The sequence below is a fragment of the Tamandua tetradactyla genome, chromosome 6 (assembly GCF_023851605.1).
Source record: "Tamandua tetradactyla isolate mTamTet1 chromosome 6, mTamTet1.pri, whole genome shotgun sequence".
NCBI lineage: Eukaryota > Metazoa > Chordata > Mammalia > Pilosa > Myrmecophagidae > Tamandua > Tamandua tetradactyla.
Genome location: NC_135332.1, coordinates 36,138,571 through 36,149,866, shown reverse-complemented (window position 1 = coordinate 36,149,866; position 11,296 = coordinate 36,138,571). Strand labels below are relative to the sequence as shown.

Sequence of the window (11,296 nt, the reverse complement as noted above, 5' to 3'; positions counted from 1 at the left end):
GTCCCTGAGCTGTCTGGTTCTTCAATTTGTATGCAGCTAGTGATATAACAGAGATATCCTGGAGTGCCAGGAGCAAATGAAACATACAAAACAATGTGGAAAACACCTTTCACGTTCCTTGCAATTTGACTCTGCATTGCCTGGTGCTCTTCTTCAGAGTGTTAGCCTTTTGTCAAGAAGATCAGCTCAAGACGAAAGTGGTGTAGAGCCTTTATCTTTTCTAAGCCTATCTTGCCCTAGGCTTGTCCTCATTCATGGCCTTGGGAATTCCCCTATTTACTGGGATCCTAATGTTTCCTCTCCTCCCTATGAATTAGGACCACCTTCACCCCTTATTGCTTTGTTGTGTCTTAAAGCAAATATTTCTTTGCCCCAGGTCACTTGGACTAAATTGTTTCTTATGCTGCTTTCAATGTCTACTTCTGCCAGCAGGGCAAGTTCTGGGAGGATGAGTGAGAGGGGAGTTTCTTGGTTCAGTCTTTCATGCTGCCACCCAGTTGACTGACACCAATTTAAAGGCACCCCAATATATATATATATAGGGGCTCCCTCAGGAATAGGGCAGGGACTCAATGGGAAAATAGGCTGGCTCCACACTGTCCCAGGGAGAGGGTGAGGGACAGACCAGCTAATGGTCCAGGAGCTTCTCCTGTCTTTATCTATCTATCTATCTATCTATCTATCTATCTATCTATCTATCTATCTATCTATCTATCTATCATCTATCTATCTATCTATCTATCTATCTATCTGTTTGCATGGGCAGGTACTGGGAAGCAAACCCCCATCTCTGGCATGGCCAGCAAAAACTCTGCCTGACGAGCCACTCCGGTTCGCACTTCTCCTACCATTTTTAAAGCTGTTTTCTTGATTCAGCACTTACTCAGTTACTGCAAACTTTTTTCAGAGTTGTTTGATTTTTTGGGGGTGGCTGATTTTTGCTAGTAATTCAAAGATTCTTTTGGTAAGAACCTGGAAGTTCTTACGCCTGCATCTTGGTATCCTGGAAGTGATTATAAAATCTATATAAAAGTGCAAAAAGATAAGAATAGTGATGACCCTTTTGAAAAGGAAAAAGGACTTAATCTTCCATAATAAAGATTTATTATGCTTTTTCTGCATTGTGAGGATATTATGATAATTAGCCTTTATTTTGTTAATGTGGTGATTTGTTCAATTTTTTAACGTTAAACCAGTCTTGCCCTCATGGTGTAAACCCTCTTGGTCATGATGTATTATCCTTTTTATATATTGTTGGATTTGGTTTGCCAACATATTGTTAATAATTTTTGCATTTTCTTCATGACTGAGATCATCCTGTGATTTTCATTTCTTGTAATGTCCTTGTCAGATTTTGGTTTAAAGATATGCATACTATTATTTCTATATATAAAGTTTATAGTTATTTAAAATCCTGTCATACAGGAAGGTAGGGTTTAACCAATAAGTATGATTGCTGAAACATAATATTGATATTTCTTTTAGTCTCCAGAATCTTAGAGCAGCTAGAAATAAAAACCTAAAAATGTGGAATTGTAACCCATACCAAACTCTGAAGTCTGTTCTACAACTAATTTTTGAGATGTGCTTTGAAATTTATTACTTTTTTGTATATATGTTATTTTTCACAAAAAATTTTTAAAAAGTTGATTGTGATGATAAATGTGCAGCTAGATGATGAGACTGTGTACCATTGATTGTACACTTTGGATGGTTACATAGTGTGTTGGTTTGAAAGGATTTATGAACCCTAGAAAAGCCATGCTGAATCCTAATCCAATCTCTTGGGAGCAACCCTTTCTCTTAACCCCTATTCAGCACTGTATGTTGGAAACTTGATTAGATTATCTTCAAGGATAAGTGACTCACCCAATTGTGGGTATTAACTTTTGAATAGAGGGAGATGCGACTCCACCCATTCCAAATCGGTCTTGACAATTTTACTGGAATCCTTTAAAAGATGAAGCATTTTGGAGAAAGCTTCAGAATGATGAGAGAAAGATGAGATAGCCATGAGAACTACCAGAGCCCATGCAGCCAGAAACCTTTGGAGATAAAGAAGGAAAACACCCTCAGGGGCTTCATGAAACAAGACGCCTGAAGAGAAAGTTTGATGTTACTATGTTCGCCATGTGCCTTTCCAGTTGATAGAGAATCCCTGAATTTCATCGACCTTTCCTGAGTGAAGGTAACCTCTTGCTGGTGTCTTAATTTGGACATTTTTATAGACTTGCTTTAATTGGGACATGTTCATGGCCTTAGAACTGTAAACTTACAACTTATTAAATTCCCCTTTTTAAAAACCATTCTGTTTCTGGTATATCATATTCTGGCAACTAGCAAACTAGAACACATGGTATATAAATATATAATATACATATATCAACAAAAATTTAAAAAATCCTATCATACATATCGTTAGTGCTTTATACAGTTAATATTGATTTTGGTTTAACCATATTTTGCTTTTTCTGTTGATGTTTACTCCTTCATTTATCTCAGAGCATCCATCTGGGATAATTTTCTTTCTTCCAATAACTTCCCTTATGTGGGCCTGCTGAATTCTCCCAACTTTAATATGTCTGAAAATATTTCTATTTCACCATTAGTGTTTTGGTAACAATTTATTTTTAATTGTGGTAAAATATACATAACAAAATAGTTTTAACCACTTTGATGGACAATTCTTTGAAATTAAGTACAATTGACAAAACTACCACTTTCACCACTATCTATTTCCAGACAAAATATTTTCATCATCTAAAACCAAAACTCATACTCATTTAGCAATAATTCCCCATTTCTGTTTTCTGTCTCTACGAATTTGCTTATTCTAAGCATATCATATAGGAGAAATCATGCAGTATTTGACCTTTTGTGTCTGGTTTATTTTACTCATATGATGTCTTCAAGATTCATCCATTTATATGTACCAGCATTTCACTTCTCTTATGGTTGAATAATATTCCATTTTGTGGATATAATACATTTTATTTTATACTAATCTTTTTATGGACATTTGGATTGCTTCCACCTTTTGGCTATTGTGAATAACACTGCAGTAAACATTAGTGTACAAATATCTGTCTGTGTCCCTGTGTTCTAGTTTGCTAGCTGCCAGAATGCAACACACCAGAGATGGATTGGCTTTTAATAAAAGGGAATTTATTTCGTTAGTTCTTCAGAGGAAAAGCAGCTAACTTTCATCTGAGGTTTTTTCTTACGTGGGAAGGCTCAGGGTGATCCCTGCTGGCTTTCTCTCCAGGCCTCTGGGTTCCAACAACTTTCCCCGGGGTGACTTCTTTCTGCATCTCCAAAGGCCTGGGCTGAGCTGCGAGTGCTGAGATGAGGAATGCTGAGCTACCTGGGCTATGCTACATTGTGCTCTCTCATTTAAGCACCAGCCAATTAAGTCAAATGTCATTCATTGCAGCAGGCATGCCTCCTAGCCAACTGCAGATGTAATCAGCAACAGATGAGGTTCATGTACCATTGGCTCACGTCCACAGCAGCAGAACTAGGCACTGTCACCTGGCCAAGTTGACAACTGAATCTAACTACCACACCCTGCTTTCAAGTCTCTGGGGTATATACCTAGGCGTGGAATTGCCGGTACATATGCTAATGCTATGATTAACTTTCTAAGAAAATGCCAAGCTGTTTTCCACAGTGGCTGCACCATTTTACATTCTCATCAACAATTTACAAGAGTTCCTATTTCTCCACATCCTCATCAACAGTTGTTACTTTCGGTTTTTAAAATAGTGGCCAACCTAGTGGGTGTGAAGTGGTATCTCATTCTAATTTTAATTTACATTTTTCTGATGGCTAATGATTTTGAGTGTCTTTTCATGCACTTATAGGCCACTTGATACCTTCTTTGGTGAGATATCTATTCACATCCTTGGCCCAATTTTTAAAGTGATTTATCTATCTTTTTGTTGAGTTGTAGGAGTTTTTAAAAAATATATATTCTGGATAGTAAACCCCAACAGATACAATTTCCAAATATTTTTACCCATTCTGTAGGTTTTCTTTTCTTTTGAACAAAATTTTAAATTTTGATGAAGTCCATTTTAACTATTTTTCTTCTTTTTTTGCTTGTACTTCTGGTGTAAAATATAAAAATCCTTTGTAATTACTCTATTGCTGTCTTTTTTTAAAACATTACCTTTTGTAGTGTACCATTTTAATTCCCTTCTTCTTTCCTTTTCTGTTTGTGCCTTTTTTACTAATTTTGTGAGTAGTTACTTTTGTAATTACAATTAAAATCTTAAACTAATAACAACCTAGTTTTATCACTATCAACAGTTTCAGTAGTATACATGGTCTCTATTCCTATATCTCTCCATCCTACTCCCTTTAGATTAATATTGTCTTAGATTACCTCTATATATGTAAAAAATTTATATGTAAATCTTCTTACATAAAGACATATGTACATAAAATATTTACATATTTACTTATAAATAACAAGTTTACAAATTTATAGCATTTTTGTTGTGTGTTCTGTATTTTTATTATTTTCTTCCTTTGTGAATCATGATAGGTATTTTCTTCTTACCTATCAAGTTATTAAGTGCCTCTTTAATTGTGTAAAACTAGTGTTAAACACATTCAGAGATCTTAATTTTGGTTATTGTATATTTTAGTTCTAAAATGTCCATGTGATTTTTTTTTATGGTTTATAATCATCTGCTATATAAGTGTCCTGTGGCTGCTGCAACAAACTACCCTAATTTTGTTGTCCTACAACAACAGAAATTAATTATCTTACCATTCTGGAAGCTAAAGTTTCACAATCAGTTTTACTGGGCTAAAGTCAATCACCTGGGCTGATTCCAACTGGAGGTTCTAGAATAGTGTGCCATTTTGAAAGGATTAGGTACCACAGAAAAGCCATGTTTTAATCCTGATCCATTTTGTCGAGGCAGCCATTTCTTTTAATCCCTATTCAGCATTGTAGGTTGGAAACTTGACTAGATTATCTCCACAGAGATGTGACACACCCAACTGTGGTAATTAACCTTTGATTAGAGGGAGATGTGATTCTACCCATTCTAGGTGGTCTTGATTAGTTTACTGGAATCCTTTAAAACAGGAAATATTTTGGAGAAAGTTTGAGAGACATGAGAACCACGAGAGACCACATGGCTGGAGACTATTGGAGATGAAGAAGGAATACACCTCTGGGGGAGCTTCTTGAAACAAGAAGCCTGGAGAGAAAGCTACCAGACGTTGTCTTGTTTACCATGTGCTTTTCCAGTTGAGAGAGAAACCCTAAACATCATCGGCCTTCTTGAACCAAGGTATCTTTCCCTGGATGCCTTAGATTGGACATTTCCATAGCCTTGCTTTTATTTGGACACTTTTAGCCTTAGAACTGTAAATTAACAACTTAATAAATTCCCCTTTCGAAAAGCCATTCTGTACTGGTACATTGTATTCCAGCAGCTTGCAAACTAGAACAAGGGGACTTTATGGAGATAAGCAACACAGTCCTACTGATCCAATTCAGGACTTATAACTTCTAGAACTGTAAAAGAATAAACTTATTTTAAATTACTAAGGAAACACATTCTGGAATCATTGATAGACTTAAACCTAACTAGGACTGGAGGGGCCCAGTGGAAGGCATACTGTTTTAGTTTCCTTGTTGCTAAAGCACGTACCATGCTTAAATAATGGGAGTTTTTTTGGTTCACAGTTTTGAAGCTAGTAGAAGTCTATATCAAGATGTCATCAAGACAATGCTTTTCCAGATTGGTTTTCTGGAGCTGGCTACTGGCAGTCCTTGGTCTTGGGCTCCACTGTCACATAATGCACATGGCAGCCTCACCTGACCTCTCCCTTCTCTTCTGAGTTTTGTTAAATAACTTGCAAATGTCTCCTACTGTCATGCCTTTTAACTCTCAATAATGTCTTTTGGTAAACAGAAGTTCTTAGTTTTAATGTAGTCTAATATATGAATTTTATCCTTTATGGTTAGTGATTTTGTGGCTTGACAACTTTTTTCACTACATCAAGGTCAATAAGATGTTCTTCTGTGTGGTCTTCTAGAACAAGGATTGGCAAATATTTCTGTAAAGGGCTACATGGTAAATATTTTAGGCTTTACAGGCCATACTGTCTCTGTTGCAACTTCTCAACTCTGCAGTTGTACAAAAATAGCTATAGACAATACTTAAATGAATGGATGTGGCTGTGTTCTAACAAAACTTTATCTGCAGAAACAGTCAGCAGTCTGGATTTGGTCCATGTCCCATAGTTTTCTAAACTTATCAAAAGCTCTGTTCAGTGACTCAGCCTCTCATCTGCCTCTCCTGGAACCAGCAGATATTTTAAGAGGAAAGTGGGGAATTCCACCAGGCCCCTGACTTGGGGTGCCTTCCCTCCCCATGGCGGGACACCCGGCTCCAGACTTCACCTTCTTGCCCCCACTGGCAGTGGAGGCAAAGGGCCAGGAGGGTCTAAGCGGGGCTGGGTTGACCCTCGATCCTGGCTGGGCTTCCACGGCCTTCCAGTGGGCCAGGATTTCTGCCAGGGGATGCACCAGGTGCTGAGGTGTAGGGGATTGCCCTGTACCCCCAGCTCTACGAGTTCTGAGGAGGGATGGAGTTCTGTGGGCCTCAAGTTGGAGTGGGGCTAGTGCCCCAAGGCTGCCTGGAGACCCCTCAGCCTGAGGGCGAGGCGGGAGCTGGGATTGAGAGCAACTCTAAGGGGGCCTCTCCTGAGCTCTGCGCTGCCACCCCTGGTGCTGTAAAGCTGGACAAGGAGAAGCTGAAACAAAATGCTGAGAAGCCCCAGGACATCAGAGCTCTACAGAAATAACTTGAGCAATTTGCCAAGCTCCTGAAGCAGAAAAGGGTCACCCTGGGGAACACCCAGGCTGATGTGGGGCTCACCCTGGGGGTTCTCTTTGGGAAGGTGTTCAGCCAGACAGCCATCTGCCGTTTTGAGGCACTGTAGCTGAGTTTCAAGAACATGTGCAAGCTGCGGCCCCTGCTACAGAGGTGGGTGGAAGAAGCTGACAACAATAAAAATCTGCAGGAGATATGCAAAATGGAGACCCTCCCGCAGCAGGCCAGAAGGAGAAAGCAGACGAGCATTGAGAACCAAGTGAGAGGCAACCTGGAGAACATGTTCCTGCAGTGCCCAAAACCCAGGCTGCAGCAGACCAGCTGCATTTGCTGGGGCTGGAGAAGGACGTGGTCCGAGTGTTGTTCTGGAACTGGCGTCAGAAGGGCAAGCGATCAAGCAGTGACTGTTCCCAATGGGAGGAATTTGAGGCTGCTGGGTCTCCTTTCCCAGGGACCAGTATCCTTTCCTCTGGCACCAGGGCCTCATTTTGGTACCCCAGGTTATGGGGTTCTGCACTTCACTTCTCTCTACTCCTCTGACTCTTTCCCTGAGGTGAAACCTTCCCCTCTGTCCAGGTCGCCAGTCTGGGCTCTCCCATGCATTCAAACTGAGGTTCTAAATTCACTAAGGAAGGAATTGGGAACACAATGGGGGGGGGGGGGGAGGAAAATTTGCAGGAAACTGGTTGGAGGGAAGGTGAAATTCAGTGATGCTCTTGATTTTAATCCCACATCACTCATCACGTTGTTTTTCAATAATCATGGGATGCAGTAGATAGATTAAAAAAGAAAAAGAGAAAATTGGGACAAATATTGAATTTATCTCTGCTGGTTTCTATATTCTTCCAGATCTCAGTCTCATAATTTCTTATACTTTGTTGGCTCTCCAATTACTTCAAGTAGCTTCTTAAAAAAATGTCTAGATTTTCTAGTTGTCTTTTGGGAGGGTTGGTTTAAACTAATTAGTCTACCATTTCAGACGCTATTTAATTCCTTAAAAAAATCAAATTGTACCCTCTCTGTGCTCCCCAGGAGAACCAAGGAGAGGGATAAGGTCCAAGCTTGGGCTGTGGGGTTTAAAGTGAAAATCACATCCTGCCGTGTACTGGGCAGTGTACTGGCGAAAAGAAATGCGTGAGCGCTCCAAATGGAAAGGGAAATTTAAGTTGGAAAATATCACATCCATTGCTTAAATCTCTATGTCAAAGATGCCCCTGTTTTTACTTTAATAGAATATGATATTAATTTCAGGTTTTATTTTTAAAAATTTCTATCTGTAACCACAACTACATTCTGAGGAGGGTGGTTATTGCTGCCATGGAGATGTTTTCCAAATCTGCTGAGCCTTTGATTATTTTGGATATTCAAGGAGGGAAGAAAAGCTGAATTACCTTGAAAAATAAGAGAATTTGGAGTTCTATGTAAAAGTCTTAGATGGAGGAGATGAAGTGAAACAAGAGGAAGCATTAAGAAATGTAGGTGCAGTGAGAGAGAATAAGGCTATGAACTCATTGGAGTAGTACTTGCAGTAAATTCTGTCCCTCATGTCTGCCTCTAATCATCAGCCAAGTCTCAAACTCAACTTTTATGGTAGAAAACAAACCCAAGAAAGATTGTTTTGTATCAGTCGACATGGTGTAGGACAGTGACAGCATGTGAGGACACAGAAATCTGAATATTTGCAATAGAAACAAACCTAGGAGATGGTGGGCGATGGTGGGGCAGTGGCAGAGTTCTCCCCTGCCATGCCAGAGACTCGGGTTCGATTCCCAGGGCCTGCCCATGGGGAGAAAAAAAAAAAAGGAAACCTAGGAGAGGGCTTTCAACTTCCATAGGCTTTAAAGGGCAGAAGGCATTGATCTCTGGGTTACAACAACCATCTCTTCCTGCCTACAGTGCTTTCATCAGAAACTCTCCTCAGTGGAAATGGGGCCCAAAGCCATGTTTCCCTGTGCTGAGAGAGGCTCATCTTACTACACTGGCTTCCCCATATCATAATGGTGAGTTGCTAGAGCTTAAAATAACCTGCATTCTCTAATCCTGAGTCTGTCTTAAATGGTTGTCAGGTTGGTTGTCTCAACGTTCAAAATCTTCATTTTCCTCGTCACGAAAGTGAAGTTTTACTAGATTGGTGTTTGCAGTTATTTTCTGAGGAATCCTTTGTTCAAATTAAATCTTAAATGAAACCATGCATAAATAAAGCAGTAAAATGAACTGATTGAAGTGGAAGTTTTGAGAGGGGGCAGAACTTGAACTTGCTTCCTCACCATACAACCCCCCTAAGGAGGGCTTGGTTTCAAAGTCACTGGTTTCGATGGTTTATAAAGTTCTTTCAGTTCCAGCTACCTCTATACAGAGAAGAATGAATGTCATCTTTTGGACACCCCAAAATAGTTGCTATTTAAGGGAAGGCTATTTTTTTGCCTTTTTGAGGTGGGGAATAGGGAGAAGGAAGGAAACTCACATTTGGCCTTAAGCTAGGCCATTTCCTTGACCCATAAATGCTCTGGGGAGTTGGTTTTATGTCCAGTGTAAGGGGACATCTGAAGCTCAGAGGTGAGTATTTGGCTTACGGCTACATGATTAGTCGGCTTTGTGGCTACAGTTCAAGCTCGGTTCTTTCTGACTCCGCAATCAGACATGGAGATGGTGGGGAGAACACAGTCACCTGAGTAAATGAGATGCAGGTGTGAGTCCAGAAAGCGCCATGGAACCTTTTGCGTATGGAGGTATTGTGTGTGCATGTGTGTATCTTTAAACTTTTTTTTTCTTCTTATTTAGCGTGATCTGGGGAGGTCCTATGAGATGCGTGCAGCCCAAGGATGCGCCTTCTTTTCGTCCTTGGTCTAGGCTTTTCAATGCCTGGTCAATTTGGACTTTCAGCCCCAACCTAGAATGCTGGCAAGGAGCTGGTAATTAGGATTTTTAAAAAAGTGCTCTGGGGTGTGTGTGTGTGTGTGTGTGTGTGTGTGTGCAAGGGTAGCTCAGAATTTTCACCTGCCATGCGGGAGACTCTGGATTCATTTCCAGCCCAAAATACAAAAAAATTCAACAAATGGTGCTGCAATAACGGGATACTGGCATGGAAATAGAATGAAATGTGACCCCCAGCATACAGAAACAAAGAAAGAAAGACTGCTCTAGGGTTCAATATGTGGAACTCTCCTATTTTTCTGAATTACTAACATGCATTTCCATCTTTTCTCAAGAATTTTACAGACAACAATCCCAGTGGTTAGAATTCTTACCATGAATTCCATGTGCAAGATGTTGAAAACTATTCTAAGAAAAACAAATGTCTGTTCCCTTTGATTTCGCTGTCATTATACTGATGACTGTAGTATGGTTTGGGGGCCAAATGATAGAGCTCGAAGGGCTGGACAGATGCAGAGGCCATGGCGGTCATCTTGTGAATGGAGCACCTTTTACTCAGTGATTCCTGTGTAGCAGGCACTACACAAAAGTACTGCCATATCTTTTTTTTTTTTTAACTTTTTTTAAAATTGTAAAATGTATATACACACAGAAAAAGCCCCAATAATTTTTAAAATACATTTTAACAAGTAGTTACAGAACAGATTTCAGTTTGGTGTGGGTTACTGTTCCACAACTTCAGGTTTTTCCTTCTAGCTGCTACTAACAGAAATATCAATACAGTGATTCAGCTATTGATTCAGATATTGAAATGATATCAGTACAGTCATATTCATTTGTTAAATCCTATCGTTTTCTGTTATAGCTCTTCCATCTCTTTTGAGCATTCTCCCAGTTGATAGGACTCTTTGGGCTATGTCCATCCTAACGTTTTCCTGTTGAAAAGGGATGTCAAAATATAGGATAGGGGAATGGAATTAGTTGATGTTCTTGGCCCCTGTGGGTTTTAGGACTTATCTGGCCTAGGAACCTGGTGGAGGTTATGGGTTTCTGGGAAGTAAACTTAGGGTGTGAAACTTTATCGAGTCTCAGTTAGAGCCCTATGTGTTCTTCAGGGTTAACAGGAATGATTTTGGTTGAGGTTTGACAAACCATGGCAATAAGCAATATCTCACTAAAGCTTCTGTAAGAGTAGCCTCCAGAATAGCCTCTCGACTGTATTTGAACTCTCTCAGCCACTGCTACCTTATTTTTACATTTCTTTCCCCCCTTTTGACCTGGAAGGCATTGCTGATCCCACAATACCAGGGCCAGCTGCCAGTATCTTACCTCATTTAATGTGATTCTCCACAGTCTTATGAAGTAGATGTTCTTTTTACATCCATTCAGTACATGAGGTCTAGAGCAGTTTCCCAAAACTTGACTGGGGGACATTCATAGAAGTTGTGTGATATTGAGAAAATCAATGCATTTTTTGGTTAAATGGAGATAATGCCTACTTCTAAGGACAGGCAGTGGACTGGATGAAATGATAGGTGTGAAGTGCTTGGAACAGGGTCTGG

The 11,296-nt window shown here is 39.9% G+C and overlaps 1 pseudogene; it reads left to right on the top strand.

Moving 5' to 3' along the window:
• Positions 1-6,398: 6,398 nt before the first annotated feature.
• On the top strand, positions 6,399-7,472 carry LOC143685953 (POU domain, class 5, transcription factor 1-like; annotated as a pseudogene).
• Positions 7,473-11,296: the final 3,824 nt, after the last annotated feature.